Source organism: Berghia stephanieae, chromosome 5 (genome assembly GCF_034508935.2).
Source record: "Berghia stephanieae isolate SIO BIC M18660-M18661 chromosome 5, UCSD_Bste_1.3, whole genome shotgun sequence".
Lineage (NCBI taxonomy): Eukaryota > Metazoa > Mollusca > Gastropoda > Nudibranchia > Aeolidiidae > Berghia > Berghia stephanieae.
In genome coordinates, this window is record NC_088364.1 from 77,332,112 (window position 1) to 77,342,111 (window position 10,000).

Genomic DNA, 10,000 nt, shown 5'->3' on the forward strand with positions numbered 1-10,000 from the left:
TATCATGTTATCAAATAAGTAAGGTGTCAATAACAACCCGATACGAGTTGAGAACCACGGGTGAGATATGGGTGCCGTGGTCCACGCCAGGGATTACCAAGGTCCGTTTGGGGGGGTTTTATCTTAGCGAAACCAAGCGTAAAGTTGTATAGGAACGGGTTGTACCTACTAGTTAGGTTCTTGCATACGTAACGGCTACCTACTCTATAGTACACTGATAGAACGCCTTAAAAATATTCTTCTATCGTGCATCAATATGTGACGATATCAAAGTGACAAATTAGAGAGAGAAAAAATAAAGTGAATAGATGGCAAGGGCCGAAACGTTGTTTGTTTTCTGTTGTTCCCTTATATATGAGTCACATCTACCCACTTTATTTTTTTTTCTCCATTTTACTGGCTCATTTAGCCACCTCTAGCTTTGACAAATTAGGGACCAGGCACTGGTGTAATCGGGCGCATAGTCGAGTCCTTGGAAAAGGCTCTTTACTCACATTATCTCACCGTACTCAGGTGTAACATGAGTACTTGGCCGTTAACAGCTGTTGTCTCTGTCGGAAAAAAATACTACAATATCGCCTAACAGACGTCATGTCTCGTTCTACATGTCACGTGTTGCTGTTGGTTTGGGACCCCTTGTAAAGCGCTTTGATCACGTTTTGTGGATATTGCTCTGTATAAAAGCTAACGTTTTTTTTCTAAAGACAAAGTGTATGGTCAGGCAAAAAAAAAGACAAACTCAAAAATAAAAGAAAAAGAAAAAACCGTCAAAAATAAAAAAAAGATATATCAACGTGACTCGACCACGGTCAAGGTTGTTATTGTTGGGGGGATAGTCCGGGACCTCGCAAGGCCTTCCATCAAGGGTACATTTTAATTTTCATCTTTGTGACTCTCTATTATTAAAAACTGTAAGAAGGCGCGTCTGGTTGAATATTTTTAGACAAATCGGACGTCTTATCCATTTATCGATATTCAATGTTTTAAAAAAAAGGACACTTGAGAGTACTAGAGAGGATGGCCAAGAAAGTATTGGAGGCCTATTGTGCAAAAAAAAAAAAAAAAAAAAAAAAAAAAAAGGAAATAAGGAAACCACTAAAAAACAAAAAAAAATAACAACAACAACAAAAACAAAAAACAAAACAACAACAAAAAAAAACCCAAGAAAAAAACCACCAACACCCCCCCCCCCCCCCCCCAAAAAAAAAAAAAAAAAAAAAAAGAAAGCACACACACAACAAAACAAAGCAAAACTTTCGTGAGGAATACAAGGCAAGTTGGTTCCTTTTCTTTCAGGTTCAAATTCAAGGCCGCCCTGACACAATCCAATTAAATATGCGTCTCCGTCATTATGATAAAATTGGAGAATCAAAACGTAGCCTTAATGACGATTCGATTATCCATAAAAATCGATACATTTTATCGATCATCTGGCGGTATTAAAATCGTCACAGTTTAATTGTAAAAAAGGGACCTGGTGCGACATGAGTCATAATGTGAAAATAATGACAATTATTGTCATTGACATTTCACACCGTGAATAAATGGACATAAACACGCATTTCATAAAATCAAATTTTAACCCATCGCTTCGAAACGGTTTTATTTTGGGGGGTTGATTTAGATGCTAGAATTGGTTTCTTGGTTAAAAAAATATGAGACTTGATTTACGTTTTTAAGGTTTTATGGATGCTTGTCTGTCCCAATCAGCAAATTCCGTACCGCACTCGTGCACCGTCGCAAACCCACCCGGAAGCTTTGTCACAGTAAACCATTCAACTAGAAGCTCTGCGGTTTCGGGCTCGTTTCCACAACGGGTACATGTTGGACAGGTGGCAAGTCCCCACTGATGCATTGAACATGCAGTTAAGCAGGTTATTGAGCGAAGCCGATTGGCTGTCACCCATGTCTCCTCTTGCTGGTACAGAAGCATAGAAACTTCTCTCGTATTTTCTGGTTTCTATGCTTTTGCTGGCTATGTACCTCCTTGCAATGTGTTATGAGCAGGTTTACTGGATGTTGCTCAATTAAATGCTCGAGAATGAATATAACTTGACGAACTGACAAATCCTAAAATGTCACACTTCTGGGCAGCGTGGCTCAGCGGTACGGTCTTTGCTACGTACATGAAAGGTACCGAGTTCGATCACTCGCCACTGCGCTGTGTGGCCTTGAGCAAGTCACCTCGCCCTAGTTCAATTTGCGGTGCTGCACCGCTGCTGACGCCTGGGTTATTCCGGCCTTCCCTTGGAATAAACCCTAGAGACAAATGTCCCCTATGGGATGAATAAAGGGAATATTAAAAAAAATGGTATTATTTCGGTATGGATCGGATGCAAAATAAATAATGTAACCGCAGTTAAAATGATGAGATATATGGATTTAGGGTTTATGCACTCCATGAGACTGTTTTCACTACACCTGATAAAACACATTGATTTCGAGAATCATGTATTAATCTAAGTCACATTTGATAAAGCGCAAGTCACTTTAAAGCTACGCAAGAATAAAGACGACATAAAAAATATTTCTTTATCAATCTCCAAGAAACAAAATCTTTACGGTATATTCCAATTGAAGACTGATAAACCAGGCGTCACCCGCATTGCAGAGCCGCAGAATGATCTTGGGCGAGGTAACTTGCACTGACAACAAAAATAACCAGCTAGCAACTAACATCAACTACACTACTACTACTACTACTACTAACTACATACTACTACTACTACTACTACTACTACTACTATACTATACTACTACTACTACTACTACTACTACTACTACTATACTACTACTACTACTACTACTACTACTACTATACTACTACTATTACTACTACTACACTACTACACCTACCACACACCACCACCACCACCACCACCACCACCACACACCACCACCACCACCACCACCACCACCACACCACCACCACCACACCAACCACCACTACCACAACTACAGTAAACAAAAGTATGGGAATTGTCAACTTAGGAATTATTATACAGACAATTGCTCAAAGCCTCAGCAAAGTGTACTGTCGTTATCACCACCAATATACCAGTCAATGCATATCCGATAATTGACACTAATCAGACATACACTGACATAACACATTCCTTTATTTTGGCCAGAAAAGACGGTCTGTCTAATTCAGCATGGCCAATACCATAAATTAAAATGGCCACATGACATGTCAAACGCCTCAAAATTTGAGTATTTTTTAAAAAGTGTCAGATGTGAGCCTTTTTCAGAAGTTGGGGGTCATTTGATGATTGGTGAAACATATTTCTGGCCAAAATGAGTTTTCTAGCCAAAATAAGAAAAAGAAAAGAAGGCAAAACCTCGAGTAAAAGTGCTTTGTCATTTTAAACAATAATCTCTTGTGGAGACTTTCATGACTTTTGTGTGCTTCTGCTGGTAGTTCTTAGTTTAACCAGTTAACTGTCGCACTCTGGAAAAGATGTATTTAAAATTTGGCCATAAAACTCGTCCTTCAAATGTCGATCGGTGTAAATGACCCTTATATTGGCAAAGAAAAAACCAAAACAAAAAAAAAACAAACTCCTAAACCTTGCATTTCGCAGATAGTTGAGTCCTTGGAAAAGGTTCTCTCCTCAAATTCTCTCACTATACTCAGGTATATCTTGGTTAAAAAAAAACAACCCTAAACCTTGGATTTCGCGGATAGTTGAGCCCTTGGAAAAGGTTCTCTCCTAAAATTCTCTCACTATACTCAGGTATATCTTGGTTTAAAAAAAAACAAACTCCTAAATCTTGGATTTCGCGGATAGTTGAGTCCTTGGAAAAGTTTCTCTACTCAAATTCTCTCACCGTGCTCAAGTGTAAAATGAGTAACCTGGCCGTTAACAGAGTGTCTCTGCCGAAATAACAATAATAAAATATGATATTGTCTAAAGTTGAGTCTTTCGTAAAGACCATATTAATTTGGGTATAAAATGAGTTCTGGCTGGTAACAGCAGAGAATATAATAGTCCAATTCTAAACGTCTGACTGGTACAATGATGGCCAGGTACTCATTTATGTTTAAGTATGGTGAGAGAATGTGAGCAAAGCGCCTTTCCCCCATGCTCAACAGACAGCGGGACTCGAATCAGGAACTTGTAGGTCAGAAGATGACAAGACCACAAAGCTTAACAACAGGTAACGTGGTTCTAGTTGTTTTAAGGTATAAACATGTGTCAGTGCATGACATAATCAGTCGGAAGGTGAACATTTTAGATTGGCATTGTTTGCATTTCCTGAAAGAATATGCTCCCCAGAGCATTTTAATCTTTATTTGAAGTAAATCGGGTGATTTTTCATGAAGTTATGATCAGATGTATGGGACAGGTATTCTCAAATTTCATACTTTTTCAACTTGACTAGCTGTAAAAAATATCTAGAAGTGAAATTAAGCTTTGATATTTCCCGAAGATGTAAAAAAAGTGTTGATTTCATCATTTATGACAATAACTCCTCTTTGATAAAAATTGACCTTCTAACTGAACTTGGCAATATCTCAATTCAAACCTTTTCACAATCCGACTGATTATGTCATTCACTGTAACATTTTATGAGAGTAGGTACTGGTATAAGATAAATAAATATCTGAAAAGTAATGTATGAAACAGCGTCTGGCAAAATAGAAAGAATAATTCAAGAAAATATAACCCATCCCCCAAAAATTAGCCTGCCACGAATGGGACAGTCAAGCGATGCTGATGCAGTTGACTTTGGTTCTTTTGTAAAACGCTTTGAGTACATTCGGTGTATTATATTATATTGCGCCACATAAAAGCTGATGTTATTTTTAAAAGACCTTTTTTCGGGTAAATGCACAACAATAACACTATCTCAATTAACGAACTCGAGCTGTTATATGGCGTGATATCTGTTAAAAATAATCTTGAACTTGGTATTTTTCCCCGGAACTAGAATGAAGCCGGCAGATGAAGATGATGATGATATGTTTTGATCTGTTGACAAGATTGGTGGATGGATTGGCGATTGGAATTTTATTTGCCTTATTTTGTTACCTTTATTTGGTCAAACAATAAAATCATTTCTATAGAATACAACACAACTCGTTATTGACTATATGTAAGTTTCTACAATAACCACTAAACGTGCTCAAATGGTTTTACAAGGGATCCCTAGCCAACAGCAACACTTAACATGTAGGACGAAACATGACGCCCATTAGGCGCTATTACAATTATTACGGACAGAGAAAAAGCTGTTAACAGCCAGGAACTCATTTTACACCTGAGTACGGTGAGAGAAGAGCCTTTTCCAAGGACCGAATTATGTGTCGCACGGGACTCGAACCCAGGACCTTCCGATCCAAAGGCGAGTGTCACACTACTAGACCATACTATTACAGCCTCACTCTATAACTCAGATATGGATAGGCTCCCGGCTCAATTCTTGACTCTTTGTCAACATACTAAACACAGGGCCGACTTCATGGAAGCAGTTTCTATCCTAAGGATCAACATAGCAGTTTATGCCATTATCAATGGCAGATAATCGATATAACTATTCAATATCGTTTGGAGCAGGATTATCATAATTTCTTTTGTAGTTGTTTGGTCAGCATGGATTTATGAATATCGGCAGTGGCGGTAGGAAATTGATTGTAATCTCGCTTAACCCTCTCCTTACCACCCATAGGAAAATCGTCACATTCTTTACGATGTAACCAGCAATGTTCTCATTCTGATTTCTCTTGTCAATGTTCTCATTCTGATTTCTCTTGTCAATGTTCTCATTCTGATTTCTCTTGTCAATGTTCTCATTCTGATTTCTCTTGTCAATGTTCTCATTCTGATTTCTCTTGTCAATGTTCTCATTCTGATTTCTCTTGTCAATGTTCTCATTCTGATTTCTTTTGTCAATGTTCTCATTCTGATTTCTCTTGTACATCACAACATTTAAAGAAATGCTTTGATTACAGCTATAAATACTAAACACTGTTGTAGAGCTCACAGTTACTTTTTTTGTTTCAGTAAGAAAAGTCTATTTTGTGTTGGGTGGGTGTGAATTTTCGTGGGAGGGGGGGGGGGGGGGTTCTATAAATAGCTGGTAAGAAGAGCGTTAACATGGAGCAGAGAACTCGTGACGTCACATCTTCTGCCCTTTCGGTTCCATCCTCCATGGAAGTGTATATGTAACTAATCGTCTTGAAGCGATAATATGTCGGGATGAACTGTGTGCAGGAAATGTAAATGACAGCCACAAATAGGAAACCTGGAGTTGATTCCAATGTGTTATGATGGAGAATAATTCGATGGTTGGCGGATCAAACCTCTGAAGTCCCGATTTCCACGATCGGCGGATCAAAACTCTGAAGTCTACATACGAGATTTGTGCACCATGTATAATTTAATTTTGGGCGGATCACTCAATTGTATTAATCAGACTATAAACCTTTAAGATTACAAATAGTTTTGTGTGTTGGTACGTTAGATCCTGCTGGCGGACGCTACGCGTATTTTAATTTATCGCACAGCATCAATATGCACCTTTCGGGTATACATACCTGCCATTACGAAAAATTCTTAAGAATTGCACATTTTTTAAAGCTGAGCCAGCTTGGATTCTTTTAAGAATTTTGAAGAAAATTGTTGAATTTTAAAGTTTATTAAAGCAACTACAATTTCTATCTCCAAATAACTTCAAATTGATTTTTATTCAATTAAAAGACATCTTTAGCTTTTATATAGGACAAAATCCACTGAACGTGCTCAAAGCGCTTTACAAAGGGTCCTTGACCAACAGCAACACGTAACATGTAGAACGAGACATGACGCCTGTTATGCGATATTATTTTCGACAGAAATAACGCTGTTAACGGCCAGGCACTCATTTTACACCTGAGTACCGTGAGAGATTGTGAGTAAAGAGCCTTTTCCAAGGACTTAACCAGGCGCCGAGCAAGGCTCGAACCCAGGACCTTCCGATCCAAAAGCGAGTGTCATACCACGAGACCACAACATAGCCGCACAAATGTTCAAATAGGCTGGTCCGTCTTTGGATAAACCTCAGTTCCTTTTTATCAGAACGACCTTTCACCTCATTGACCTTATCGATGGCCGACAGATTTTTGACTCGTCAATCAGAGACTTGGGACCGACATGAATTAATCTTCAAGTAGAAAGCTGTTGAATTTGTAGATAACTAGATCTTACATGCTACAAACACGGTGCCCGTCTCTCTCTCTCTCTCTCTCTCTCTCTCTCTCTCTCTCTCTCTCTCTCTCCCCCCGCCCCCTCTCTCCCTTTCTCTCTTTCTCTCTCTTTCTCTCTCCCTCTCTCTCCCTCTCTCTTTCTCTATCTTTCTCTGTCTTCCTCTCTCATTCTCTCAATATTTATCTCTTTCTCTCTCCTTCTCTCCTTTTCTCTCTCTTTCTCTCATATACATACATACATCCATACATGCGTACATACATACAGACACACACACACACATACATCCATCATACATCCATACATACATACATACATACACACACACACATACATCCATCCATCCATACATACATACATACATACATACATACATACATACATACACACACACACATACATCCATCCATCCATCCATACATAATACATAATACATACATACATACATACACACACACTACATCCATCATCCATCCATCATACATAATGCATAATACATACATACATATATTATTATTATTATTATTATTATTATTATTATTATTATTATTATTATTATTATTATTATTATTATTATTATTATTATTATTATTATTATTATTATTATTATTATTATTATTGTAAGACAATAGTAATTTTTCTTGTTGTTAAATAACATCACTGACTTCCGATTCAAAATGTCGTGTGAAAAGAATGTTCTAGAACAAACATAGAGCCGTTTCACTTTTTCTCCTTTAAAATCAGTATTGATATTATATTGTCGAGAGAGATTGAATGCCAGTTCACCCCTTCCTCCTCATCATCCTCCTCCTCCTTCCCCTCATCTACTCCACCTAATCGTCCTCCTCTCTTTTTCTTCATCTTCTCCTTCCTCATCTTCCTTCTTTTAAAAGAATGAGAAAGGCTTGGTAATGAAAATATCCTATCACTGTATTCTTTATTTTTAACAATGCCCTACTGCAAGTGATGCTATGCGTTTAGTTAAACACTCACAACATCCGCCAGCCGGGTACAACGTGCCAATACACAAAACGATGTATAACCTTAAACACTTATTGTCTGATTGATAAAATTTAGTGAGAACTACTCATAAAAATGGCTGGCTATAAACAATAACGAAGAGCTGAGTGACGTCAAGTTCGTTCCTTCTATACATACACACTACTATGTTTAATGCAGTTAAATGAATTACAACTCTGCCCCCCAAAACAATGCAACTGATGGACAGAAGAAAAAGACCTTTAATTGGAATTACAAGCGATTAATCATAAAATATTATTGAGTTATCTGTAAACGCAATTCGGCATTCACGAGAACACAGACATTTGCTTGTCACTCAATTTGTCTTGGTTAACCCATTAACTGCCGAACACGCCAAAGACAAGTATTTTAAAAATTTGGCCAGAAAACTCGTCCTTCAAATAGCGATTGACATTAATGACCCTCGTCTCGGCAAAAACTCTCAAACATGGAATTTCGCGAAGTCCCAGGTTCGTGAGTTTTTGCCGAGATGAGGGTCATTAAATTTGATCCCTATTTGAAGGACGAGTTTTCTGGCCAAATTTTAAAATATTACGTGTGTTTGCAGTGTACGACAGTTAACTGGTAAATGGCCACCCATTCATTAATCCTCTTAACTGGACATGTACATATGTGTACACATCAAAATCCAATAGTTAACACGGTGAATACTTAAAGCCTACACAATCTCGGTAAAGGCTGGAATGGAGTTATGGAGTTATCCATTAGTTATCGCTAATAACAAGATGTAAGAGAGAGAGAGAGAGAGAGAGAGAGAGAGAGAGAGAGAGAGAGAGAGAGAGAGAGAGAGAGAGAGAACTACAATGAGTTTTACATAAACAGATAGATAGATGGAAAGATAGATGGAAAGATAAAATGATAGATAGGTTGATATAATATAGGTAGATATATGGATAGATATATTGGTAGACAGATAGAAAATAGATAGATAAATAGATAGATAAATAGAAAGATAAACTAGATGGATAGATGAATGGATTATTAGTTGGATGGATTAGATAAATAGATATCTGGATATAGACAGATGGACGGATGGATGGATATGTAGATATAAACATAGATATAGGAAGTCAGATCATAAGATATGTAGGCAGGTAGATGGATAGATAGATGGATACATATATTGTATATATTGATGGATTGGTAGATAGACAGATGGAAAGATAGGCGGAACGATAGATAAGAGATAGATTGGTATGTGGATAGACAGATATATTGATATATAGACAGATATATTGATATATAGATAGATATATTGATATATAGATAGATATAAAGATAGAGAGCTGGATAGATAGATAGATAGGAAGATATATTGATAGATAGATATAAAGATAGGTGGATAGATAGATAGATAGATAGATAGATAGAAAGACAGATAGATAAATAGATAGCTCGCTTGATAGATAGATAGATAGATAGATAGATAGATAAATAGATAAATGAATAAATAGATAGAAATCTTACAAGTAATTCATCTGGATGGAAAATTGTTGAGTGCTAAATTTTGTAAAATGAATCTTTACAATAGTGGAACCGAGTATTAATCATATCGTAATTTGAATAACATTACTGTTATACAAACATTGACACTCAGTGACATAACCTGACAGTCCCAATCCAATTCAAACCTATTATTTCCTTATCTATCGACAATCAGGATTAATGACATACATATTGATAAACATCGTGCTGCGTTTATTTGATATAGATAATGCAATATATCTAGATAGTTCGAAGTTGACGTCACTAAGGTCTTTGTTATTGTTTTT

General features: G+C 37.1%; 1 protein-coding gene across 4 annotated transcripts in view; it reads right to left on the reverse strand.

Moving 5' to 3' along the window:
* LOC144973641 (protein TBATA-like) overlaps window positions 1–10,000 on the reverse strand; it is a 54,357-nt gene that overhangs the window by 41,802 nt on the left and 2,555 nt on the right. The window lies entirely within an intron of this gene.